At 59.9% G+C, this 14,073-nt stretch overlaps 1 long non-coding RNA gene across 1 annotated transcript; it reads left to right on the top strand.

Moving 5' to 3' along the window:
- The first annotated feature begins 240 nt into the window (after nt 1–240).
- Nucleotides 241–2,793, top strand: LOC116589275. Its single transcript, XR_004285278.1, has 2 exons — nt 241–546; nt 967–2,793. It is a non-coding gene; the product is annotated as an uncharacterized LOC116589275 (long non-coding RNA).
- Nucleotides 2,794–14,073: the final 11,280 nt, after the last annotated feature.

A 14,073-nucleotide genomic window follows, 5' to 3' on the forward strand; every position in this document is an offset into this window, starting at 1 on the left:
GGGGCCTGTCTTCCGGGAAATGAGCTCCGCTTCCGCTTCTCGGTGGACCGGCCCAGGGGTGAACTGAGAGGCCGCGGAGGGCCTGGGGGTGGCAGGAGGCAGGGACGGGCGGCACCGTCTGCACGCGGTACTCAGACCCGCACAGATGCGGAGGGGATGCGGCCTCGCGCCCGCCCCCGCTGCTCTTCCTCCGCGCGCAGTTCCGCGCCCGCCCCCGGGCTGCGCCCCCACCCCGTTCAGTCTAGCCTCCACCCCTCCCGCTCCGTCCCGCGCTCAGCGCGCTTTCTGGCGGGATTTCCGTGGCTTTGCTTCTGTCTCCTGCCCTCCCCCAAAGATGCAGAACGACTACACCTGCGTCACCAAGCCCCGCCTGTCAGCTCCCGGGTGCCCTCCTACTGCGGGCCTCCCGGGCTGGGAAAACCACCCTCCAGCGTTGCCCCTAGGGAAGGTTTCCCTAAGCCCAGCAGCTCTGAGAGCGCAGGCCTGGCGGAGGGGGAACCCGCCGAGGAGAACAGCGCGTAGAGGGGCAGGGGGGCTGGTGGACGGGTGCGGCCCGTGGGGGGGGGGGGGCGGAGGGGTGCAGCGCGTCGGGGGGGACGGGCGGAGGGGTGCAGCGCGCCGGGGGAGCGGGGGCGGCGTGTGAACCAATGAGCGCGGCGTCGCGGGGCGGGGGCCGTGAAGACTCGCAGAAGGGACGCGGGTGTGCCCGGGCACCGCCGGGAAGGAGGAGCGGGGGCGCCCAGCGCTCCGCCCCATACTCGGCTCCGGACCCGGCGGCGGTGCGCGCTCGTGGGTAAAGTGCGCCCTGAGAGCCGCGGCCTCCGTGTCCCACTCTTTCCTTTTTCGCTATTAGCCGAGGCAGCACTTTCGCCCGGCCAGGGGGCCCGAGATGAGTAAACCCTGGCCTAGCCCATCCCTAACCCGACCAGGCGGCTTCCTCACACCCTCCTCCTCCAGCTCCCCCAGCCCCCCACCAGCCGCAGAGTGAGGGGGTGTGCCATAACCCGGAGACAGCGAGGCCCCAGTCCTAAGTGTCCAGCAGAGCCTGCAACCACCGCTGCCGTCGGGTCGGGGCACGGCCCCTCTAGTGGGGGCAGACTAGGACTCCAACGCAAATAACAGTCCACGCATCCCTGTCTTTGCGGGGCTCCGCTGGAAAACTACCCGCGTTCAGCAAGTCTGAGCCTCGACACCTCTTACGTCCGCCCCGAATCTTGCTTTAGATGTGAGAATCAGGGACCCCAGGAGAGGGGGAAGGAAGAGGGGACCCCTTCACCCGTGAGGCGCTCCCGCTCTGCACCCACACAGCAGCACGTGGTGAGATTAGGGCTCAATTACAAGGAGGCTAGGACATCTCTGGGGACAAGGAGGGCGTGGCTGGAAAGAGAAAGCCTCGGCCCGGCAGCATCCGGCGTGGAGATGGGAGGTAGGGGGCTGGACAGCCTGACCCGGGGCTTCCCCTTCCTCCTCACCTTCCCGCAGCCCCCAGGACTCTGGAAGGGGCCTCGGCCCACCCGGACCTCGTCATTTTCCCGGGTCTGAAGACATTAGCTCTGGACGCCCCTCCTCTTGGAGGCTCGGACGCACCCACGGATCCAGCGCGTGCGCGGGGCGGTATGGCGCGCGGGGGTGCCCTAAGCCTCTCCGCGGGCTCCACGCCTGGGAGGCGGAGCTCCGCGGGGCCTGGGGCGGGACCTGGCTGGCGGGCGTGGCCTCGAGCTGAGTGTGGGCGAGGAGCCCGGCGGGCCGCGGGCTGGGCGCCCGCCAGGACCGCGCTCGGGGGTGTGCCCTGGTGCGTCGTCGAGGATCCCGAGTGCGGGATGCGGCCTTCCACGACCCCCACTAGCAACCGCCGCCACAACGTCCACGCCTCCTGCCCTTTGCAGGTGCCTGTTTCACGTCGCTCGGACGGTCCTGACCTGGAACTGTTCCTTTGCCTTCCTCTCTGCCTCCGCCCTGCCCCGTTGTCCCCTCACTTTGGGTTGTGCTGACCCTGGCATCGTTGAAGCGAGGCGTCCAGGACCCCTTGAAAAATGTTACCTCTAAGTCCCACCTAGGCCAGGCGCGAAGTCTCTGACCCCGCCCTAAATGTCCCTTCTTTCTTGCTTCCGGTCTCCTTCTCCCCACCACGCCTGTGTCCGCCAGGACGCCCGAAACACGGGAACAGACTCCGCACACGGCTGTTCATTGCCGCACAATGTGCGATAGGACAGACCAGACTGGACACAGAGCGAGCAGGCTGTGATGGAAACACTGCATCGGGAAGGACCTAGCTGCGTCCTGTGGCCGCGCAGACACAGAGGAGGGACAGCAGCAGGGGGCCACCCCATTCTCCTCCCTCCTCCGCCACCTCCTTTCCCCAGGCCCCCAGCGGGCACTGGATGTAGCCTTGGCCCATCTGGATCTCATCCTTCCTGAGGATCTGAAAAACCTTCCCTTGGACAGTAGTTCTCCAAAAGACTCAGCCAGGTCTGCCCCTCGCCCCCATTTTGCAGATGAGGAGTATAGGATGTCCTCCAGGATCTATTAACTTAAAAGGGGGGGGGGGGACAACGAGGTGGGAACAGACACCTCAGAGAAATGTAAAATACATATTTGTTTGCTTACTTACAGTTTTATAAGCGGAAGTATAAACAAAAGGCTAACAAAAACAGTGACCTATGGGGAGAGGAAAACCAGGGGGAAGAGACGGAAATTGGTCTTTTTTGTGTGCACCCTGTCTTGTAGCTTTGAGTTTGGAAACACGTAATGTTTTACATCATTACAAAGTAAAATGAAACAAGACAAATCGAACCTGTGTATGTATGTAACTGGTAACTTAAACACCCAGAGAGGCATTACTTAAAAGTGACTTTAAAATGCAGTAGGGGAAAAAAATAAAATAAAAAAATAAAATGCAGTAGGGGTGCCTGGGCGGCTGGGAGGGTTAAGGGCCTGGCTTCAGTTCAAGTCTTGATATCAGGGTCCTGGGACTGCCCTCCTCAGCAGGAAGTCTGCTAGTCCCTCCCCTCTGCCTTTCCCCAATCCCACCGCCCCTCCCCCTGCTCATGCTCTCTCAATCTCTCAAATGAATAAAATCTTCAAAAACAAATAATTAGAATTAGTGAGATATATTGAAAGAGAATTGCAAATAAAACGTTTTTTTCATTTATCATCTTGGTAATAAAAAACAACATTGGTGGGTCCCTGGGTGGCTTAACGACTTGGTTTAACGACTGCGTTCAGCTAAGGTCATGATCTTGGAGCCCTGGGACCGAGTCCCACCCGGGGAGCTGCTCGCGGGGGAGCTCGCCTCTCCCTCGCATCCTCCCTCCTCTCGTGCTCCTTCTCTCTCAAATAAATAAATAAAATCTTAAAAAAAAAAAGGGGGGGGGGCGCCTGGGTGGCTCAGTGGTTTGGGCTGCTGCCTTCGGCTCGGGTCATGATCTCAGGGTCCTGGGATCGAGTCCCGCATCGGGCTCTCTGCTCCGCAGGACGCCTGCTTCCCTCTCTCTCTCTCTCTCTCTGCCTGCCTCTCTGCCTGCTTGTGATCTCTGTCTGTCAAATAAATAAATAAAATCGTAAAAAAAAAAAAAAAAAGTCTTGAGTCCATGATCACCGCTGAAGGGGGTATTGGATGTAGGAGAGTTCACCATAGAATTGTTTGTCATTTTGCTTAAGAAAACAGTTGACACGTTTAAAAAAGTGAAAACATTCTCCAAGTGTGGTCAATATTTGGAAGTGAACCCGACTCCAAACCCGGACATTCTCCCGCAGGGGCTGAAAGGTGCTGGAAGGATTCCGAGTCTCACCTGAGACCGGTTCAACCCGGAGTGGGGGTGCCTGTCGTTCCCCATTCAAAAACAAACCCGTCTGCTCCTTCTACTTCCTCATACTCAGAAACCGAAATCAATCTCAGGTCCGGACGCATCTTCCCCAGGAACCCTCACCGCCACCCACAGCAAAAATCTCCATTTGTCGAGCCGCCCCGCGCCGCCCCGGGGAGGCGCCGGCCGGCTGCGCGCCTAGGTGGAGCCCTCCTGGGCAGCAGGTCCGCGGGGGCGGGGGTGCGGTGGCCCGCGGTTGGTAGGCGGCGGCCGTGGGGGGTCCTGCAGAGGTAGGTGGTGCTCCGCGGAGGTGGGGCGGGGGTCCCGCGAAGGTGGGTGTCCTGCAGGGTTGGGGAGGCCCACGGAGGTGGGGGGGCCGGGGGTAGGGGTGGGGCTCCCGCGGAGGTAGTGGGTCCCGGCGGCGGTGGGACCTGCGTGCAGAGCCGCCGGAGCGCGCGCAGACCCCGGAGCCGGTCGGCTGGGCAGGCTCCCCTCGCCGCGCGCCAGGCCGCGCCCATGACGTCAGCGCCCTCTCCTGCCCATAGGGACATAGGTGAGGACTGGGGACACGCACCCCTGTGCACGCTCATTCAGAATCGTGCCCCTCTTGTTGACCTTGCTGTTTCACCGACCCAGGCTATCCTGGACGGTCTCCCCCGTCCTAACCCCTGACACTTGGCGCAGACTCTAGAACGGGGTGGTTGACTCATTGACTAAACTGAAGCCAACCCCCAGTGTCTCTTTCCCGCAAAGGACTGATGTCTTGGAAATCTCACTCAAATTTTGTGGACCAGCTTCAGCCCATCTCCTCCAGGACGCCTCCCCCAAGCAGGCTTCCTGGGTGTTCCTGTCGGGAGGGTGCACACTCCCAAAGACGTTGCCCAAAGACGTTGCGGGCGTCCGCACTGACCGCACTGACCGCACTGTGCGCAGCCGGAGACAGAAGCAGGATTGACTGCCGCGGTTCACTTCCCACCGCCGTCCGGAGCTCTAGGCTGAGGGGGAGGGTTTCAGTCTGAGGGAGGGGAGGGTCTTCCACCGGGTGGGCCCGGAGCTCTGACCATTCCCTCAGACATCCCTGAGCCCCCGCCGCTAGGTTGCTTTTCGGAAGCTGACGGAGCTGTAGAGGGTCCCGGCCAACCCGCAGAGGATGGCCAGGAGGTCAGCGGGTCAGGGGGACCAAGGCCTGGATGTCCCTCCTGGGTCCAGGGTAGTTCCTGCTAACAACCTGTGGACAGACCTCGGCCCTCTCCTACACAGTTTCCTCAATTCCACATCCCAGATAGGACACCAATGCCGTCTTGAAGACAGGAGATCCCCCTACAATGCATGACAGAACGGCTGTAAGGGACAGTCCCTGCTTCCACGGCGCTGCATCCACCTCGAACCCCGGCAGCCACTCTCGCAAGCCCTGGCGCTCCACGCGCCCCCCGGAGGGCCTGGCAGCAGACCCTCCCTTGCGTCCTCTGCTTGCTGGTGCTTGCTGGTAGTTCGGGGGCTTCTCCCCACGCATGCGCCCCAGCGGTCTACACCTGCAGCTTCAGAGGGCCTGCTCCTGTGTCCGTGTGTCCAGGGTTGTCTCTTCTCCAGAGCCCAGCTGCACTGCACTCGTGTCCAGTCCCCCGGAGCCCTTGCTCGGGAAGGCCCTACTGCCAAACGGGGACACAGTCGGAGGCGCCGGAAGTCAGGACCTCCGCACAGCTTTCCAGCACACACGATCCGGTCTGTGACTCCTCCTGCCACCCTCTGGGAAGTGTCCTATGAACAGGAGGGAGATGATGGCCTTGGAAAGAGGGCCAAAGCCAAGATCTGTAGGAGGCTGAGATGGGGGGTGACGAAGCATGGGGACAGGACAGAGGATGCCTTCCCCAGGAGGAGCCAGGGGTGGAGGCCCGTATGAGGGCACTAGAGGGAGGGCAGGCACGGTCTTCAAACACTGGAAGAGGAAGCAGCATCCTGGGGGTCCACCCAGCACCCGGGGGCTGAAGGGCCCTCTCCGGGGAGGGAGAGTGAGCAAGAGCTCCCCAGGCTTGGGGAAGCCCCGAGAAAACTGGGGTAAGTGTGAGGAAGGGACCAAGTGCTGAGCCCCTTTCCCCATCATTCAGGGCTGAGGAGGGGGTGTGGCAAGGCATGTTCCTGATGACGGTTCAAGTTCATCTGGTCCTCTTGTGCCCCACCCCACCCCCAGATCTGGGCCATTGTACTCCCCTGTCTGGGTCTTGTCCTGGGGCTCCAAGCTGGGAGGGGGGTGCCTGCCGCAGGGTTCCACACTGCCCCCCACCCACCCTCTAGACACCTGGCCCAGGCCACCATCCCACCATTGCCTGGAGCAGGCCCTCTGCCCTCATCTGTACCAGCCTCACCCCAGGCCCAGTCCCTCCTCTGTGAGTCAAGCCAAGGTCACACCGTCCCCCACATCTTCTGACAGAGAGATCAAAGGGCTTTCTGGAGACCACACACAGACCCATCACCACTGGATTAGAACGGCCCTGTCAGCTGTCCCTGTTTTTCCATGTCTCCATCCATCAGTCCATCTTGTGATTTTACTCATTCTAAAGTGAGCTGCAGACAAACGTTGTTTTAAACCTCTTTTTTTTTTTAAAGATTTTATTTATTTATTTGACAGACAGAAATCACAAGTAGGCAGAGAGGCAGGCAGAGAGAGAGAGAGAAGGAAGCAGTCTCCCCGCAGAGCAGAGAGCCCGATGCGGGACTCGATCCCAGGACCCTGAGATCATGACATGAGCCAAAGGCAGCGGCTTAACCCACTGAGCCACCCAGGCGCCCCTCCAATGATCTTTTAAAAGATAATCTGCACCACATCAAAAACGAATGTACTATATGTCGGCTAACTAAACATTCTAAAAAATTTTTAAAAATAAAATGTTCAAGGGGCGCCTGGGTGGCTCAGTAGGTTAAGCCTCTGCCTTCGGCTCAGGTCATGGATTGAGCCCCATGTCAAGCTCTCTGCTCAGCAGGGAGCCTGCTTCCTCCTCTCTCTCTGCCTGCCTCTCTGCCTACCTGTGATCTCTGTCTGTCAAATAAATAAATAAAATATTAAAAAAAAATAAAATGTTCAAGCTTTTTCCAATAAACAGCAAATGTTGTCAACAACAAGAAGAATAAAAAGAAGGTCATCGGCCAGGGTCTTTGGACAGATAGATGCTCCGGGCTCCTTTTGGCTGAAGTGTAAAGACTCCGAGGGCCTCTGCAGGTGCCCCAGCCCAACCCCTCCCCCAGCCAGCTTCCTGTTTTTTCTCCCGGAAGATCCAAGGCTGTGAGCCGGGCCCCTCTCCCCATGCTGTGCGCTCTCCCCAGCCAGCTCTGGTCCCTTCTCATGGGACTGCCCCCACTCCAGACATCCTACCAGTGTTCCTGAGCATCCTCGTGAGCTGCCCCCAGGCCAGGCCTCAACCACCATGTACTTCCGTGACTCACAACCACCTGTTTTATGTGTCTTCCCACTCTGGTCCCCAACGGACAGCTTCCCCAAAAATCAGGGATCCCACTTCATTTGCCAATTGTCCTTGGCACCTGCGACAGGCTGGCGTGTGTGCGTGGCCAATAAATATTTGTTGGATGAATCCACAACTGGTTCCGGGCCTCCTGCCGGCTCCCCGGCCTTGGTGCCATCTGTGCCCACACAGCCTGGGTCCAGGGCCTCAGCGTGGGTCCAGCGGGTCTGAAGGAAGACAAGAACAGTACAGGCCCGGCAGCAAGAGCGAGTGGGCACCGCAGGGAATGGTGCAAGAGAGCCGCAAAAAATCAGTTCAGGGCTAGCCCCAAGACAGGGAGCTTTATTTTGAGTTAAAAGTAATCAAAATGCAGCAGATGCAGGAAAAATTGTCTTCCAGGTCCTCCCTGCCTAAATTTCCGTTGGAAAGGAAAGGCTGTGCCTGGAAGAAAGCTGTTCACAGAGGCTCCCCTTGACCTAAGAAACGCACCTGCTTAATGGGCCACCTTTGTTTTCAAAACACCTCCTCTCACCTTCCTGCCAGAGGCCCTCTTCCCCTTTGCAGCCTCAGACCCTCCCCTCTCCGTGGTGCTATAAGCCCCCTGTGGTCTCATTGCCTTTGGGATTTCCAGGGCTGCACGGAGCCCCCATGCCTTAGCTGTTACATTTGGTTTTCTCCTGTTAATCTGTCTCCTGTCGATTCAGTTCTTAGTCCGGCCGGTGGGACCTTGACAGTAAGAGGAAGGTCCCTGGCGGGGTTACAGGGTTTGGGCGTGGCTAGGCTTTGTCAGACCAGCTTCTGGTCGGCAGAGGCTGCTCTTCCGTTCTGGGGGTGGGGGGAGCTGGGAAAAGGATGAATAAGGGGTTGAGGCGTGTGTCTGCGTACAAACCAGTTCCGTGTAAACTCCTTCTCCAATAGAGCAACTCTCAGGTTAACCTTAACCTCCCGGTGCCCAACCCCCAGCAGCCGTACAGTCCCGGGTCTCCCTGGCGCTTTCAGCCCTCGTGGTCACCACCCCCTCAGTCACGGCAGGGGCGGTGACCCTGGGCAGTGGGGAAGCTGCCTTGGGTGGCCTCGGCCGCAAGCCCTCCCTCTGGGCTTCTGGCCTGCGGTCCTGGCCGGGCTGTTTCTGTTTGTCACCCTCCCCGGTATCACAGCCTCCCAGGGACTCCAGAGCTACTCATTTGAGCCCCCGAGGAAAACCTATTAGATACGAATTCTTTGTTGGCTTTGTGACAGTGACCTCTGACTGGACAGGTTCAGCTCCCTGGACCCCAAGGGCCTTGTTGTCTCTGCTCCCTGCCTTTTGGGGTGATGACCTCACCCCTGCCATCAGTTTCTGGGATCCAGTGACTCACCGCAGATCCCTGGCACCTGAATTCCCCGGGGATGCTTTCTAAGGACATGGGGCCATGACCTTTCCTCCTCAGCCCCGTGCTTCTGTCTGTCCTTGAGTGCCCTCCTGCACCCACGGCCCCTGCCCCTGCCTCCAAATCCGTCTTCCCACCCTCGGACTGCACAGTCCCGCTGCCAGAGGCGGCTTCCCCCCCACCGCAGTTTCTCACCCCAGCCCCACCCCCAGCGCCGTCCTCCCTGCCCGTCTCCCTGTCTGCTTGTCTGGGTTCTGCCTGCTGGGCTCACCTGCAGACCTCAGACCAGTTACTTATGTCTCTGGGCTTCAGGCTGGGCATCTGTCAAGCGTGGGTGGTGGTCATTACCTCTCACTGTGGTCCCGCAGGGGAGCTCTCTGTTTTTGTTTGTTTGCTGCTGAGTGACTAGCACGTGCATCCGCTGGTGAGGAATGTAAAGAGGACAGGTAGAATGAACGTCCCCGAGCCCTAATCTGACGGCCCCCCCAGGACATCTGTGCGTGTTCACACAGCTCTTTATGCACACGCGCAACTACATGTGTGCAAATGGGAATGTGTACGTGTTTGCGAAACCGCTGTGACATGAGGGGGCTGGTGAGGGGGTCTGTGGCTACCAAACAAAGCTGACCAGCAGGCGGGCCGAAGGGTGCGAGTGCGCAGTAGTGGTAATGTTTGCGACGGAGGCCAACACCACTGGCAAGTCTTCGAAGAAGAGGCGGAGGCCGGGCTGGAGCTGCGCGTGCTTCTCCTCAACCTGCCTCACTGCCTTTCTACGAGCGCGTGTGTAGAACCGACGGCAATCCTGGAAAATAACCGCGGCTCTGAGTTCTCTTCTTCCCCGCCAGCTGCCCACTCCCTCCGCAGACCAGGTGCCCACATGGACCCCTCCTCCTCTCCTTATCTAGGACGGGGCCGTGGGCTCCCTCTGCCTCCTGCCCCTCCCACCCCTGCAGCCGGGACCACCTGTGGAACCAGTTCAGGCAGAGAGTGTCTCTTCCCACTTACAAGCTCTCTGAGCCTCGCTGCCCCCCCCCCCCAGCAGGGTTGGCTTGAAGTCCTAAGAACGGCCAGCCCCAGGGAGGACCCCCGGGATCCCACCACACCTGGGATCCCCCAGCTCCAGCCCCAGGCAGGACCCTGCCGCCCCCAGCACAACCGGGGTCCCCAGGCAGGGCTCCACCACCGTCCCCCCCGCACCTGGGACTCCCGACGGCTGAGTCCCCAGGCTGCCCAGCGGCCTGTCACTCTGCAGACACACCTTGCTCCTTTTTCCTCAGACGAAACCCTCACTGTGTGTGGGTTTCTTGAATGTGGATCAGAACTCACAGCACAAAATAATTCTGCAATTGCTTCTTCTTTTAAACATAGGTCTCAGATGGGTGGCTGAGCCTGGGTGGCTCAGTGGGTTGGACCTCTGCCTTAGGCTCGGGTCATGATCTTGGGGTCCTGGGATCCAGTCCTGCATGGGGCTCTCTGCTCAGCAGGGAGCCTGCTTCCTCCTCTTTCTGCCTCTCTGCCTACTTGTGATCTCTGTCAAATAAATAAATAAATAATCTTTAAAAAAAAAATTGGGCTCAGAGATTTTTCATGTCAACCCAAATAGGTCTTCTTCGCTTTTTTTTTTTTTCTTTGTTCTTTGAAACTGCTACGGGAACTAAATTCCATACTGTCTGTAAGAGCATTTGCCTGGCACCTGGCACCTGGGAACGCTCCACGTTTGCTTCACTCCAGTGCCTACCACTCCAACACAATGGGGAAACACGGGGAACACTTCTCAGCAGGTGACAGGTTCAGTGTCCCCCATCCCGGCATAGATGACACACTCAGGGTCCCTGTCCCCCAGCCAGTGGTAGAGGACATGCTTGGTGCCCCGTCCCCCATCCCACATGACACGTCTGGAGTCCTTGTCCCCTGTCCAGCGGTAGAGGACACACTGGTGTCCCTGTCCTCCATCCTACCATAGGTGACACACTTGGTGTCTCTGTCCCTGGCCAGCAGTAGAGGGCATGCTCGGTGTCCTTGTCCCCCGTCCCACATAGGTGACACATCTGGTGTCTTTGTCCCGTGTCCAGCAGTAGAGGACACTCCTGGTGTCCCTGTCCCCATCCCACATAGATGACATGCTCGGTGTCCTTGTCCTCTGTCCCGCCATAGATGACATGCCCAGTGTCCTTGTCTGCCACCCAGCAGAACTCTCCCACGCTCCCCAAAGCCCTGCCATGCACAGGAGAAGTCACTCCTTCCTTCAAGACCAGACGGGTCACTTCCCGAGTCAAAGCTGCCCTCCCCCAGAATTGAGCCCTCCGCCCTCTGGGTCCCCTCCCTGTGCCGTCCCTGTGCTCACGTGACCCCTGTCAGAGGCTCGGCTGGTCCTAACACGGTCAGTGCTCAGCACACCACGAGGAACAGCCAAACTGCCCCATGTACGTGTGTCGGACAAAACCTTAACTGCACACAGACGGACCCTCTCTTCCACCTCCCATGTTACCAACAGAGGCAGCAGCAGGTGTGGTGTGAGCGCAGAACATTCAGGCTCTGGGTCACGTCCCGCCACCTCTCTGGGCCTTAGTTTCTTACTCCAAAATTCCTACTTCATAGGAGAGAAAAATCAAAGGTGCACAAAAAATGTAACGAGTATCGGGGCACCTGGGGGGCTCAGGTCATCATCTCAGGACCCTGGGATCTCTAGAGCCAGGTGCCCTGCTCGGCGGGGAGTCTGCTTCTTCCTCTGCCCCTGCCCCACTCTCTCTCTCAAATCAGTAAATAAAGTCTTTTTGAAGACTGTGGCAAGTATTCCTAGACCGTCTGCAAACCCGCCCTGACACCACCTTTTCCCAAGTCCTTGCTCCTGCCCGAGGCCTCACTGTACTCGCAGCCGCGCTCCTAGCTGCCCCCACCCCCCACCCCGTCCAGAGGTCCGGAGGTGTCCCAGAGCCCCCCCCCCCCAGCGCGGTGGGCCCTGTCCTCTCCGGGTCCTCGACAGTGTCCACTTCTCTGCAGCCCCATCTCTCAGGGCGGCACAGCCCGGGTTTCAAGCGCGCGCGCAGGTGCTCAGAGACCGCAGGGAGGAGGCGCGGGGGGCCGCGGCTCACGGGGCGGGGCTGGGGCGGCAGGACCGCGTGCGGGCCGTGGGGGCGCCGCCCAGGCTCGGGAGGAAGTCGGAGGGAGAGGCTCCCGGCTCATCGTTAGGCCGGATGCCAGCAGCATGCCAGTGATGTTTGGGCGACAGGTCACCGGGGCAGAGGAAGGGCCGGAGACGCTGGCGGGCTCCTCTCAGCTCCCTCCAGCGCAGGAGGCTTTTCTAGGTCAGTCTCTGCTGTGCCTTCACCGGCTCCCTGCTCTGCCCAGCTTCCTTTCATGTTCCTGCCTGGGTTTCTCTGACTCACAGTCCTTGCCCCCGACTGTCTTTGTGCCTCGGTGGCCCTGAGGGGAGTGGGGCGGGGTGGGGGAGAGGCACAAAGTACTGGCATCCCCGCCCAACTCTGCCCCTGCAGCCTCTGACCCGGACAAGCAGGCCAGGCCCAGCCTCTCCCTGTCACCGGGCTGTGCACTGTTCACCAGGCTGTGCACTGTTCCGGACTGGTGAGTGAAAGGCAGAAGATCCACGAAGGGGCTCTGACGATGGCCGGTCGCTACACACAGGAACACAAGATCAGTGCTCGCTGGGGCCCGGGCTCCCCTGGGACTGTACAGTTCCCGGAGCTGCAGGGTGACGGACTGTCGGACTGTCGGAGTGTGGGACAGGCCCTCCGTCCCCACCAAACCCACCCCTCATCTTACCCTCCCTCCCTGGAGCCCCTGCTTTGCTCACATCCCAGGGCCAGCCCGGCGGGCAGCAGGCCTTCAGTTCCCCATGGTCCGGCGTCCCACAGCCCCCCCTCCTTGCCGCCTGCATCCCACAGCAGGCCCCCCACCATGGACCGGAGCCTTCGGTGGAACCAGAGCCCTCCGGTCCCTGCAGACCCCGCCCACTCCGCTGCCCCCTCCCAGGGCTCTTGACGCCGGCCCTCTCCCTCAGTCGGACCACTGGGGACAGGCGATGACAGCTGCCTTCCCCTGCTTCACGTCCCGGCTCAGGTGTCACCCGCTGACATGGTCGCGCTGACCGACCTACCCCATGCTGCAGCTCCGGCATGTCCACGGACCCTGCCATCTGCTTCCATTTTACGTCTCTGTCCCCCCAGGACAATGTGATTCCCACGGGGGCGGATTCCTGTCTGCTTCCCCCTCCTCAGGGCCGCCAGCTCCCAGCAGAGTGTCCAGCACATAGCAGGGGCCTCGGTGTGTCTGCTGAGTAAATGTATATGAACATCTCCTCTGGCCACCCAACAAGTCTTTGACACAAATATACATGTTCCCACTCTGTAGCCACAAAGCCAACAAGAGTTGAGTCAAACCTTGGAAACCCTGAGTAGGGTGTGCGTTCCTTCATTCTGGGCAGGTTCTTACCTGGTTTAGTCCCCTAGGGCAAAGATGTACAATGAGGTTCCCCCTTGCTGCTCCCTCCTCCAGCCTCAGCCCTCCCTGGGACCAGGGGGGAGTGATGGTTCCCCGGTGCTCTGGGAGACTGCAGACCATGCCACCATGCGAGTCCAGTCCGCACACCGCACCCCACATGGCTGAGTTCCGACCGCAGGAAATGGGACAAGGACAGCGCCACAGGAGGGTAAGCCTGGCAGAGATGCAACCGAGGGGGCAGGGAGAGAAGGAGCCAGCAGGTGAGCGCCAGGGCAGGGGTGGCCCCCCAAGAGGCAGAGACTGCTGTCCTGCTGAGGGGGTGTCACATTGTCCTTACCTCCTCCCCTGTGGTCCAAGACCAACACCCAGTGTTCCTCAAGGGCTTTGCAGGAGCCCTGTCCATTCTGGGAGCTCGGACTCACCCTGGATGTCTGCCTCTGCCCAGGGACCCTGTGGGTGGCCTCCCATCTACAAAATGGACCTGGAGCCAGCCTGCTCCTCTCCAGCTCGACCGGCTGTCATCGCCTGTCCCCTGACCCATGGCAGCAGAGCCTGCCTGAGTCTGGGGGACGCCCCTGGGCCATGCTGCTTCTCACTGGAGACCCTGTGTGACCCGGTCTCTGCTGACTCCCCCGACTTCCTGCTCACCATGCCCCAGCTGCTGTACATCGGCCCAAACTCTTCCTTTCTTGTGAGTCAATGCTGTTCCCTCTGACTGGAATGCCCTTCCCTCCCTGCTGTGCCTGATAAATATTCATTAAACGTGGCCTCCCCAGAGAGCCCTTCCTCAAGGCCCCTGTCTGTACTGGGGCCCCGCGCCGGCCTCCCTCAAGGCCCCCGTCCATACTAGGGCCCAGCGCTAGACCCTTGTGGGGTGGCCAGCCTCAGCAAATAAAAACAAGACAGCTCCTTAAATCTGAATCTCGGACAGAGAATTAACCGTCTTTTGCAAGGATATTCCCCATATGACATTTGGGGGATACT

The sequence above is a fragment of the Mustela erminea genome, chromosome 4 (genome assembly GCF_009829155.1).
Source record: "Mustela erminea isolate mMusErm1 chromosome 4, mMusErm1.Pri, whole genome shotgun sequence".
Taxonomy (NCBI): domain Eukaryota; kingdom Metazoa; phylum Chordata; class Mammalia; order Carnivora; family Mustelidae; genus Mustela; species Mustela erminea.